This window comes from Carya illinoinensis, chromosome 15 (assembly GCF_018687715.1).
Source record: "Carya illinoinensis cultivar Pawnee chromosome 15, C.illinoinensisPawnee_v1, whole genome shotgun sequence".
In the NCBI taxonomy this organism is placed as follows: Eukaryota; Viridiplantae; Streptophyta; class Magnoliopsida; order Fagales; family Juglandaceae; genus Carya; species Carya illinoinensis.
In genome coordinates, this window is record NC_056766.1 from 16,576,800 (window position 1) to 16,588,776 (window position 11,977).

Consider the following 11,977-nt stretch of genomic DNA (forward strand, 5'->3'; position numbering starts at 1 on the left):
GAAATCCAAAAAGCAAAGAATAACCACAAACACCAAAAATTAAATCCAACTTAAAATTAAATTAAACCATACCTGTAATTACTCCAGCATCATGGGTCGCTGGTGCCTCATCATCCACCTCTCCGGGTGTGACAGCATAAACCCGGGCTTGCACTGCTTGTCTCGAGTTGGTTCTTCCACCGTGTCTACCTCCACGGCTTTCTTGAACTCTGACGGAGCAATCCCGAACGATATGTCCCACTTGGCCACACCGGTAACACTGGGGTCCGCTACTCATCCGACACTCGCCCTCATGAGCTCTATTACAAGCTCCACAAATAGGCACCCGTCCTCCCATACGAACACCTGAGGACGTTGGAGGTCGAGTTCCGGCCTGCTGAACAAACTTCTGGGGCGAACCCGAGCTGCTTCCTTCACCAGAAAAACTCCGCCTCTTATGCCCTGGAGGGGAGCCCACACTCAGATTATTTTCCCGCTCCACAAGGGTGGCCACATCCACTAATTCCTGAAAAGTGGATATCCGATGGCTAACCACCATACGGCATATGTCATGGCATAGCCCCTCCTGGAAACGATCTGCTCGCATCTCCTCAGTGGCGACAAGGTGAGGAGCAAACCGCTCAAGTTCGATGAACCTCCGGGCGTACTGTTCCACTGTCGCGCCCCCTTGGACTAGATTGGAGAACTCTCTTGCCTTTTGCTTCCTTACCGATGCGGGAAAGAAGCGGTCATTGAACTCCTTCTTGAAACGCTGCCAGGTCACCGCAGCGAAAGATCCCAGTTCAGATTCCAACAGCACCCTCTTGGTATCCCACCAATCAGAAGCAGTACCTTGCAAGAGATAGCTGGCGTAGAGTACTTGCTGTGCCTCAGTGCATCCACACACCTCAAAAGTTTTCTCCAGATCTTTGATCCATTTTCCAGCCTGAAGTGGATCCTCATTTCCAGTGAAGTGTGGAGTCCTATGCGCCAGGAAGCGCTCATAGGTGCATCCGGCTTGCACCATGCTACTGGACCCTCCTGGATACATCCAAGGCCCTCCCTGATATGGCCAAGGACCTCCTGGTTGTGGCCAATACCCTCCTTGTTGCGGACAAGGCTCTCCTGACGGTGGATAAGGCCCTCCTGATGGTGGACAAGGCCCTCCTGATGGTGGCCAAGGACCCCCTTGTTGTGGCCAAGGTCCTTGTTGTGGCCAAGGCCCTGTCTGTTGAGACCTCGCACTCTGCTGCATAAATTCTGTCATCTGCCGTATTGCTTCGGCTAGGGAGTCATCCCTGGAGGTATTATCCCGTGGTTCCTGGGTAGATTTCCTTGGTCTCCCCATAATCCTGCCACAACACCACTCTTGACCCTCCTTTAAGAAAACAATTAAAACCATCATAAAACCAACAAAAACAGAACCACACCACACAGCAAGAAACAAAAGAAACCAGCTTGCAAAAACATAACCAAATAAGTACAAACAAACAAACAAGCTCAACAAATAAAACAACTGTACTTAACATAATTTTTAAAACACAACTTTTAAAAAAAACATTCTGGTACTACCTACGGGACATGTGGTTTTACCCAGAGCCAAACCGCTCTGATACCACCTGTGATGCCCCCAAATCCCCACGCCCGAACACGGGGAAATCGAGACATCCAGATGGTGACAACCCGGGTCACCATCCCATCGACGGGTGCCAAGTGTGTGCAAAGGCAACAAATGTGCACGAAAGAACACGCAGCGGATAACGAAAGTCATAACTAAGTACCAGAATTTTTTCTTAACGTAATACAAGCTGTTTAAAACGTACATAGATAAAATATTACAAAAAACACAAAGACAGTTTTAAACAAATATAAAACATAGCATCAGCAACCCGGCGGAGCCGCATCCTCAGGCTCAGCCTCCTCCTCTTCGTCCTCCAACTCTGCACCAAAAGCTACGGAACCAAAAATGGTACTACAGGTAAGTAAAACCCAAACACTACCAGATAAAAAAACACATAGAACTCAAACAATATGCATGAAACATGCCCAAGGCACGAAATCCAAAGACAGTTTTCCACACATGCCAAAAACCCATTTGGCCCAAAAACACATCCTTTCCGAAAAACACGCCAAAGCCACATTTTATCCGTATGCACCATGACCTCCCCTAGGGGTCATCCGCACACCCTGGCTCCAGTGCCATACCGTAAAGTACCACCACGCATGTGACACCTAACGAGCGATGCCCAGTTCCGTGCCCCGCACGTTCGTGGCCAAGCATCCTCTAGCCCTCACCAGCGAAGGGCCACGGAGTCGATGCGTAGAGCGATGCCCGGTTCCGCGCCCGGCGCGTTCGTAGCCAAGCAACCCCTAGCCCCCGCTCCCGTCGTCTAGCGACAACTCAGGGGACATCACTCAGTTTATTCCGCTCCCGAGTGACCAGAGGAGCTCCACCGGGATAATACCCCATCCCGACTTGGGGTCGTGATACACACGCACCCATAAGACCACTTACGCCAATACACAGGCTTTTCACACATAAACAAAAACACACGTGCATGCACCATGTAATGCCATATCTGTAACACCCCCAAATTCCGTTTGGGATCGGACGGACATTTGAAGCGTCGAGACATGCAACACAAGGTTACCTGCCCCCGTTCATGACATATAAGATGCAATATTCCTAACATGCATCTAACAATATGCAATATTCGCAGCGGATAAAATTTTTCTTTAGCAATACTATGCACCAAATTGAAAATATCCCAAATGCTTAAAACATACTTCATACATAAAAATCCATTGAACAACTAAGATCACAACACTAGTCCAAAATGGTTATGATCCAAAAAGTAGTAGAGATGCAACTCAATCGTACAAGTACTAATTTACGTTAATTACTATATCAACATTTATGTTGCACCGTCACTTAGTCAACTGTGTCTAGTTGATCAGCTCCTGATTCTCCTTCAGGTCCTGTAACAAGATCTACCATTCGGGGGGAATGGTAGTTGGGACTACCAAAGTGAGATTTGATTACAAATCTCAGCAAGTTAACAAAAAAACTTCCATACAGACTAATGATACATGTATGACAGTAAAAGCATAAATGCATAATCAAATTCATAAGTAATTAAAGCATAACTTAGCGTACAACATAGCATAATTGACATAGCTTAAATTGAATTATGAACTGAACTTGACTTGACATGAACTTGATCTGAAACTTGACTTAGCATGAACTTACTCTGAAACTTGAATTAACATGAAAAATACATACTCCACAGTTGTTGTGGCCCCATGTATTCTACACAAACTTGACTTAACATGAAAAATACATACTCCACAGTTGTTGTGGCCCCATGTATTCTACGTGTAAATACATACTCCACAGTTGTTGTGGCCCCATGTATTCTACACAAACTTGACTTAACATGAAAAATACATACTCCACAGTTGTTGTGGCCCCATGTATTCTACGTGTAAATACATACTCCACAGTTGTTGTGGCTCTATGTATTCTACACAAACTTGACTTAACATGAAAAATACATACTCCACAGTTGTTGTGGCCCCATGTATTCTACGTGTAAATACATACTCCACAGTTGTTGTGGCCCCATGTATTCTACGCATCACAATTGTAGTAAAATACATACTCCACAGTTGTTGTGGCCCCATGTATTCTACACAAACATAATGTACTCAAGATGAAACGTGATTTGAACATAACTTGAAATACATGACCAACTTGAGATAGAAACATTTCGTAACATGGCATAACATATAATAGACAACATATTTAACATGACATACTTGCAACAGTGAATATTACATGACTTGACATACATGTAATAGATTGCATACTTAGCATGACGTACTTGTAATGTACAGTAATACATAACAGAATATATTATGTAACAGATAAAAATTGATGACAGAATAAATTCTGTAAAATAAATAATTACGTGATAACTTGGCGTGGCATGACATATATGATAACACACATACATACACTATAGTTCTTTTACTTAGCACACATACACAGTAGACTGCTAGTAAGTTAAAAGCTAACTTACCTCGATCTCCGCGTTTCTTATAAAACCTCAAGCGCGATCACGAGGAACTGTAATTAGTGATTCTAAAAGTTAGTACTAAATCACTAATAATTTGAAATATGGAAAAATACTAACTTAAAGAGTAAAATTTCCATTTTACTTCCTACATGTAGGAAAATGACCGTTTTACCCATAATTTAAGGATTTTGCATACTAACTCCAAAAGTCACCAAAATTTACATGCCTCATGTAAATTTTATCCTCAACTCAAATATCAATTTAGAAAAATTTAAAACTAATCACAACTATTAAAACTCCATAGGGCCGAAATTCTCATATGCTATTTCTATTGATTTTTGTTTCTAACTTGTTTTGATCAACCTTTTGATCTATGACTTATAAATATGTGATCTTCAAACCAAACCATCACATGGTTTAAAAAGATGTCCTAAAACATATATAAGCTTCTAATTCAAGATCACATGGTTAAAAATTAACCAAAACATAAATTTAGCCAAGAACATCCACACTTTGGCTTATCTGAATATCTCTTTGTATAAAATTTCATATCTTTGAAACTAACATCAAATATCTTCAAAATAATAATATAACATGTATATAAGATGCTTAGGATCCTCCAATAAAATTATCAAAGTCATTAGAATAGGTTTAGACCACCAAAGAGTTAAACTTTCTCAAAATAGAAACTGTTTTTCTTCTTCCAGTTTCTAAGTTTCTAAATCTAAGTAAATATTTCATCAAAACCTTCAATCATGCAAAACTCCTCAACCAATAGTCATATATACATGTTAACAATACTCCATAAAAATTTCGGACCAATATCTATCCATTAGCTTGGTCAAAAACTCCAAACTATAACATATTCTCCAGTTTATCTCCCAGAATGACCTTTCTATAGTTTACACAATATTTGACTGACCAAATGATCTTCAAATGGGGCAAATAAGATATCCATGTAAACTAGACTCAAAAATGAACAACTTATATGAAGGAGAATTTATGATAAAACACTTACAACAGCTTTGAAATGGGCATGCAAAAGAACTCCTAAAAGCTGTCCGAGAGAGAATGTTTGATATTCTTTTAAAGAAACGTGTAAATGAAGATAAGTTCGTGGGTGATGGCTGGAGATGCTTATGGAAGAGATAAGGGAGATGATAAGGCTGGAGTTGAGAGTTGAGTGTGGTTTTCTCCTACCCAAAATATCTATAAAATATTATCTCAAAATATTCTATCCAATAATATCTATAAAAATCAGCTCAATATATTTTCCAAATGTGGAGTAGACTTGGAAGAGTAAGGTGGCTAAAATCTTTCTATGTGTATTTTAAATCTCTATTCTTAAGATATTTTCCAAATGTGTATTTTGCTTAGGTGTCATGATCTCACACCTTGATTTCCTTCACAATTCCATCTAATGGTTTCTCTTTGTGCCAAGTATCTAATACTATTCATTATGTGTGGTTAAGATCTTGCCAAGTGTCCAAATAAAATATCGCTATCCTAATTTGGACATTTCACACTATGATTTTGAAAACACTGCGCTCAGTACATTTACCGAGGTTACTATTCACTCCAAAAATAAACGTAATAAACTTAGTACTGAAAAATTCTAAATATTTAATTAAGCCTAGTGGTGTAGACTATAATGTATTCTGACACTTTTAACTATCTCAAATAATTAAAAACGCATTTCTAGCACCATAGTGAGTGATAACACTAACTATGTTGACAGGCTAAAATTTATGCGATTAGTCGATTCGTGTAAACTTACAGAGTTTTCACGAGATTCCTAAAGTCAATAGAAATTCCTTAATTGAATTTCTAGCAGGCTGTTACAATATCAATGCATAATAAAATAATCCAACAACATAAAACAACAAAACAAGCAACTCCCTCCTCCATCCATCCGACCCCCGAACTCCTCGGACTCAGTCCGGAATCAACCAACCAGCAGATTAATTAATTGAAAGAGCAATATATATTTAAATCTGAAAATAGGGTTTGGAAAATACTTACAGCGCTATATGGCAATTTTAGAAAACACGAGGCGTTGCAAATGGCGGCGAAAAAGCAACGTCACAGTGAAAATTCACTGTGGCCGTGGGTTGTGAAAAACCCACTTTTGAACGGGGACAAACTAGGGCTTGGGATTGATAGGGAATGGTCTAGGGATGGTTGTGAAGCTATTGGAAGTGGTGGTTGGCCGTGGGTGGCGGCGGAATCGCCGGAAATAGGCCGGATTTCCCAAAAAGGAAAGCTAGCTCGTAGGAGCTGTTCCGGTGGTCGTTGGAGGCCGGAAATGGGTGGGTTAGGACGGCAAGGGACCGGTGATGAAGTGGTGAAGAAATGGTGGCCGGAGGTGGAGCGACGGCGGCGGATCAGAGCCAAAACCGTGCAGCCTTTGGAGAGCTTTTCCGGCCAAACGGCCGGCCGGATGGGGGTGGAAACCGGTGGGGAGGTGCGCCGGAGGGAGACGAAGAGGATGGTGGGGGTGGTGTGCCACACGGTGGCCGGCGGCGGTGGGGCTGGGCTGAGGAACGATCCGGCGTGAGGGAGAGAGAAGAGAGAGAGAGGCCGGGGGGGCTCAAGCGGGAAGAGAGAAAAGAAAAAAAGAAAAGAAAGAAAAAAGAAAAAGGAAGGAAAAAGAAAGAAGGAAAAAGAAAAAAAAAAGAAAAAGGAAAAAGAAGAGAAAAAGGAAAAGAGATGTAGGGAAAAGATGAGATCTATTCCTCATTCCGAGAAACAAAACTAAACCGCCAAAAAAAAGATTAAAAACCACAAAACAACTTAAAGAAATAAAACACAACATCAATTAAATTAAAAACCCATTTTAAAACGCAAATAAATTAAAATAAATAACTAATATAATAATTAAAATAAAAACACCCATATCAGCAAAAATACACTAAAAAACGGGTCATCACAAAATTTTTGGGAGCCACGGCTTTTATCCTCCGAATAGGATTGCTGTACGTGTGGCCTTATTATATTTTTTTTATTTTTATTTTTATTTTGTATTTTTGGTGTGTGTTTGTTTAGTGGGATCGGAGACTAATAAATGGCTTGTTTGGAAACACAAAACATCTTATCAAATCTCATAATTTTATTACCATTCCCTCCCCAAATATCACTTAAATATAAACATTTTTTAATTTCAAATTTTTAATTTTTTCATCTAATAATTATCTAATAATTACAACATTCCCAAATTTTTAAACAAAATAATACAACTTTTCATCTCATCTCACTTCTTATACTAGTACTAAGGGAAAGTTTGCATAATGAGTTAAGTTTAGCTGAATTGAGGTGAAAGTTGAATAAAACATTTTTAGAGTATAATTTTTTAATATTATTTTTGTTTTGACATTTGAAAAAATTGAATTATTTATTATATTTTGTTTGAAAGTTTAAAAAAATTGTAATAATTAGATTATAAGATGAGATCAACTCATTATCCAAAAGAGATGAGATGAGATGAATTGTTTATAATATTACAGCTCAAACCCTTGCATTTGTACTCAACAAAAAAGCATCGAAGCTCTAGTTCCATGTTGATTAATCCAGTCTCTATTAGCTTCGTTGGAAAGATTTCCACACAAAGAGACAAATTCAACATACGCATGAGCAAATAAATTTTGTATACTGAGATAAATAAGATGGCACAAAATAGGTATCATCTTATCTTATCTCAAAATTTCACAACTACTCAGTCCCCAAAACATTAAAAACATAGATACATTTCAATTTTAAATTTTCAACTTTTTAATCTAATCATTACCTAACATTTACAAATTCCCCAAACTTTAAAATAAAACAAAATTTTCAAATTTTCGAAGCAAGAATAATATTAAACAATTATATTCTAATAATATTTTAACTTTATATAACTTTTATTCAATTAGTTTTCTTTCATTTTCCAAAACTTAATACAACAACTTAAATCAACTTTTTTTTCATTATTATTCACAAGCCATTTGGCTTTTGTTTATAGAATTCCCATCTCATCTCACTTTTCAAACAAATCTTAAATATTACAGCTCAAGCCCTTGCATTTGCATTCAAAAAAAGAACATGAAAGCTCTAGTTCCATGTTGATTAATCCCACCTACAATAGCTTTGTTGAAATGTTGATTAATCCCACCTACAATAGCTTTGTTGAAAAGATTGCCACACAAAGAGACAAATTGATCAACATGCATATGAGCAGATAAATCATGTAAAATGAAAAAATAAGATATCACGAAAGGTATAACTATTGTCATATTTTAGCAAAGTAGGACGTTTGTACACAAAGATGAAACTTGAAATTCTCTGAGTTTCTTGTAACTTAATTCCTCAATATAACTTAGGGCTTGTTTGGAAACACAAAACATCTCAAATGATCTCAAAATTTCACTAATATTCATTCCCTAAACATCACTCAAACACAAATAGTTTCAATTTCAAATTCTCAACTTTTCCATTTTATCTTTAAAATTTTTTCTTAACTTCAAACTAAAACACAAAAACCAATACAAATTTTCCAAACTTCAAAACAAGAATAATATTAAAAATCACATGCTAATAATATTTTAACTTCATAATATTTTTATTCAACTTCTCCACTCTCCTTTCCCAAAATCCAATTAAATATTTTAACTCAGACCATTTTACCATTATTTACAAATTTCTTTTATCTCATTTTACTTTCCAAACAATCCCTAGTTATTACAATGCAAACCCTTACAATTGCATTTAAGAAAAGAGCATCAAACCTCTAGTTCCATGTTGATTAATCTCATTTCTATTAGATTAGTTGAAAAGATTGTCACACAAAGAGACAAATTTAACACGGATATGTGTGGATAAATCATATAAAATGAGAAAAATAAGATAACACAAAAGGGATAACTATCCTCAGTTTTAAGAATAAGGGGACGTTTGGACACAAAAATGAAACTTGAAATTATTTTAATTTTTCATAATTTCATTCCTGAACATTACATAAGACTTGTTTGAAAACACAAACCATCTCATGTAATCTCAAGATTTCACTACTAGTCACTCCCTAAACATTTCTAAAACAGAAACATCTTTTAATCTTAAATTTTCAAAATTTTCATTTAATAATTACCCATTCATTAAAATTTTACCAATTTCCCAAAATAAAACATACCAAATAATACAAAATTTTCATTTTTCAAAACAAAAGTAATATTAAAAAAATCATATTATAATAATATTGTAACTTTATAATATTTTCATTCAACTTTTTCTCTCATTTCTTAAAACTTAATATAACATTTCACTCAAACAATTCCACTACTATTCACAAATCATTTAACTATTATTTATAGAATTCTCATCTTATCTTATTTCCCAAACAAGCACTTAAATAGTATAGCTCAAACTCTTGCATTTGCATTCAACAAAAGAGCATCAAAGCTTTAGTTCCATGTTCAATAGTCCCGTCTCTATTAGTTTCCTTGAAAAGATTGCCACACAACGAGATAAATTTAACATGCATATGAGCAGATAAATCATGTAAAATGAGAAAAATAAGATAGCACAAAAGGGATAACTATCCTCATTTTTAAGAAAAAGTGGGTGTTTGGACACAAAGAGGAACCATAAAATTCTCAAAACTTCTCATAATTTCATTTACAAACATCACTTAATGCTCATTTGGAACATAAAATATCTCATCTATTGTCAAAATTTCACTACTATTTACTCTCCAAACGTCACTCAAACACAAATATTTTTCAATTTCAAATTTTTAACTTTTTTATCTAACTATTATCTGATCATTAAAAATTTTACAAACTTCCACATAAAACACAAAAAACATACAATACAAATTTCTAAAATTACAAAATAAAAATAATATTTTTATTTAACTTTTTCTCTCTCATTTTTTAAAACTCAATAGAACATCGTAACTCAAATCCTTTCACTACTATTCACAAACTATTTAACTATTATTTACAGAGTTCTCATTTTTTCTCATTTCCCAAACAAGCCCTAAATATTACAACTCAAACCCTTGCATTTGCATTCAACAAAAGAGCATCAAAGCTCTAATTCCATGTTGATTAATCCCGTCTCTAACAGCTTCATTGAAATGAGTGCGACACAAAGAGACAAACTCAACATGCATATGAGTAGCTAAATTAAGTAAAATGAGAAAAATAATAGTTCATAATAGATAATAAGGCAACTATGGATTTGCTACTGATATGCCTCATCCTCTTGCACCCGACCAACTCACGTGATTGCTGCTTTCATATCTCTCTGTTATTACTTTTCTTGTATAAATCTTAAGCTACATCTATATAGTTAACTTTTGTAATTCTATATATATATATACATGAATACAATTACTCCACTCGATATTGAGGAAGATTAATATAACTTTTGCAATACTGTCATTATTTCTTTATGGTATCACAGAACCAAAAGACCAACGTTTAAGAGAATCCTACTCCCATGGCATCAACTATCATTTTGGCTAGTCACTCACTCTTTTTTTTTTTTTTTTACTTTTTTTTTTCAAACAATGTCTCTTTGTGCCCCACTTATCCTATAAAACCTTGTCACCATTAAACTCACTAAGGATAACTTCCTCCTATCTCAGTAGAGGCCAACAATTGATTGGCTATGTTGATGGAACAATCCCATGTCCTCCACCAACAATTAATATTAGTTCTAAAAGATGACAAAATCCAAACTATTCCCAATCTAGAATTTTCTCAATAGTACAACCAAGATCAGGTAATCCTTGGTGCCCTTATGTCTTCTCTTTCATAATCAATTACCACCCACATGGTGGACCTTGAAACATCCAAGGATGTTTGGTGTGCTCTTGAGCGCATGTTTTCCAACCATGCACAAGGACGAGTGGTAGGCATATGTCTTGACTTATCCACTCTCAAGAAGGGCAACATGTTCATGTCCGAATACTACCAGCGAGTGAAGATCTCTACTGATATATTGGCAAAAGTTGGTGAACTACTTCGTGATTATGAATTCTTAACATATATTCTGAATAACAGCAAGTCGGCACCAAGTATGTTGACACCAAGTATGTTGAGATCGATTACACTTTGTCCATGAACAAGTTCAGAGACGGGCTCTCAATGTTCAGTTCCCACCTAGCAAGTCCCAACTTGCGGTTGCACTGACGAAACCTTTAGTCACTATGCAATGACAGGCTCTTTGTGCCAAGCTGTGCATCCGATTCCTTCTACTCAGCTTTAGGGGGGGATAATAAGGCAACTAAGGATTCAGCTACTTATATGCCTTATCCTCCTCCTATGCCAAACCAACTCTTGTGATTGCTGCTTTCGTGTCTCTCTGTTATTACTGTCCAACTCTTGTAATTCTATATATACATGAATACAATTACTCCACTCGATACTGGGGGAGATTACAACATTTGCAATACTGTCATTATTTCTTTGATAACCATCCACATATTTTAGAATGAAAAAATTTATTCTCAAATTGGTATAGAACACATCTAGTAGAATACTTATATGTTATAATTTGATTTAGAAGATAAATTTGAAAAACTGATAATCTTACAAATCAAATGTTACCATTTAACTGATGTATACATGGTGTATTCTACACACAGACTTGAGAATAAAATAACCCAATAATAAGTTAACATTGTGGACGGTATTTTTGAAAAGGGTAATATGTAAAATGCTGGCCACTTATATATGTTTCAAATTCTAAAGAGAATGAATGGTTTGAAAGGGTAAAATGTAACTTTATGAAGGATAAAGTTTCTATGAATTAAGCCAGAGAAGACTTATTAATTTGTTTTTCGATACTTTTGTACCCTTTTGAGTCCTTATAAATGAGAAGAATCCTAAAAGTACATCACTATCCTACAACTATTTAAGAGATCTGCTGACACTTGGTAG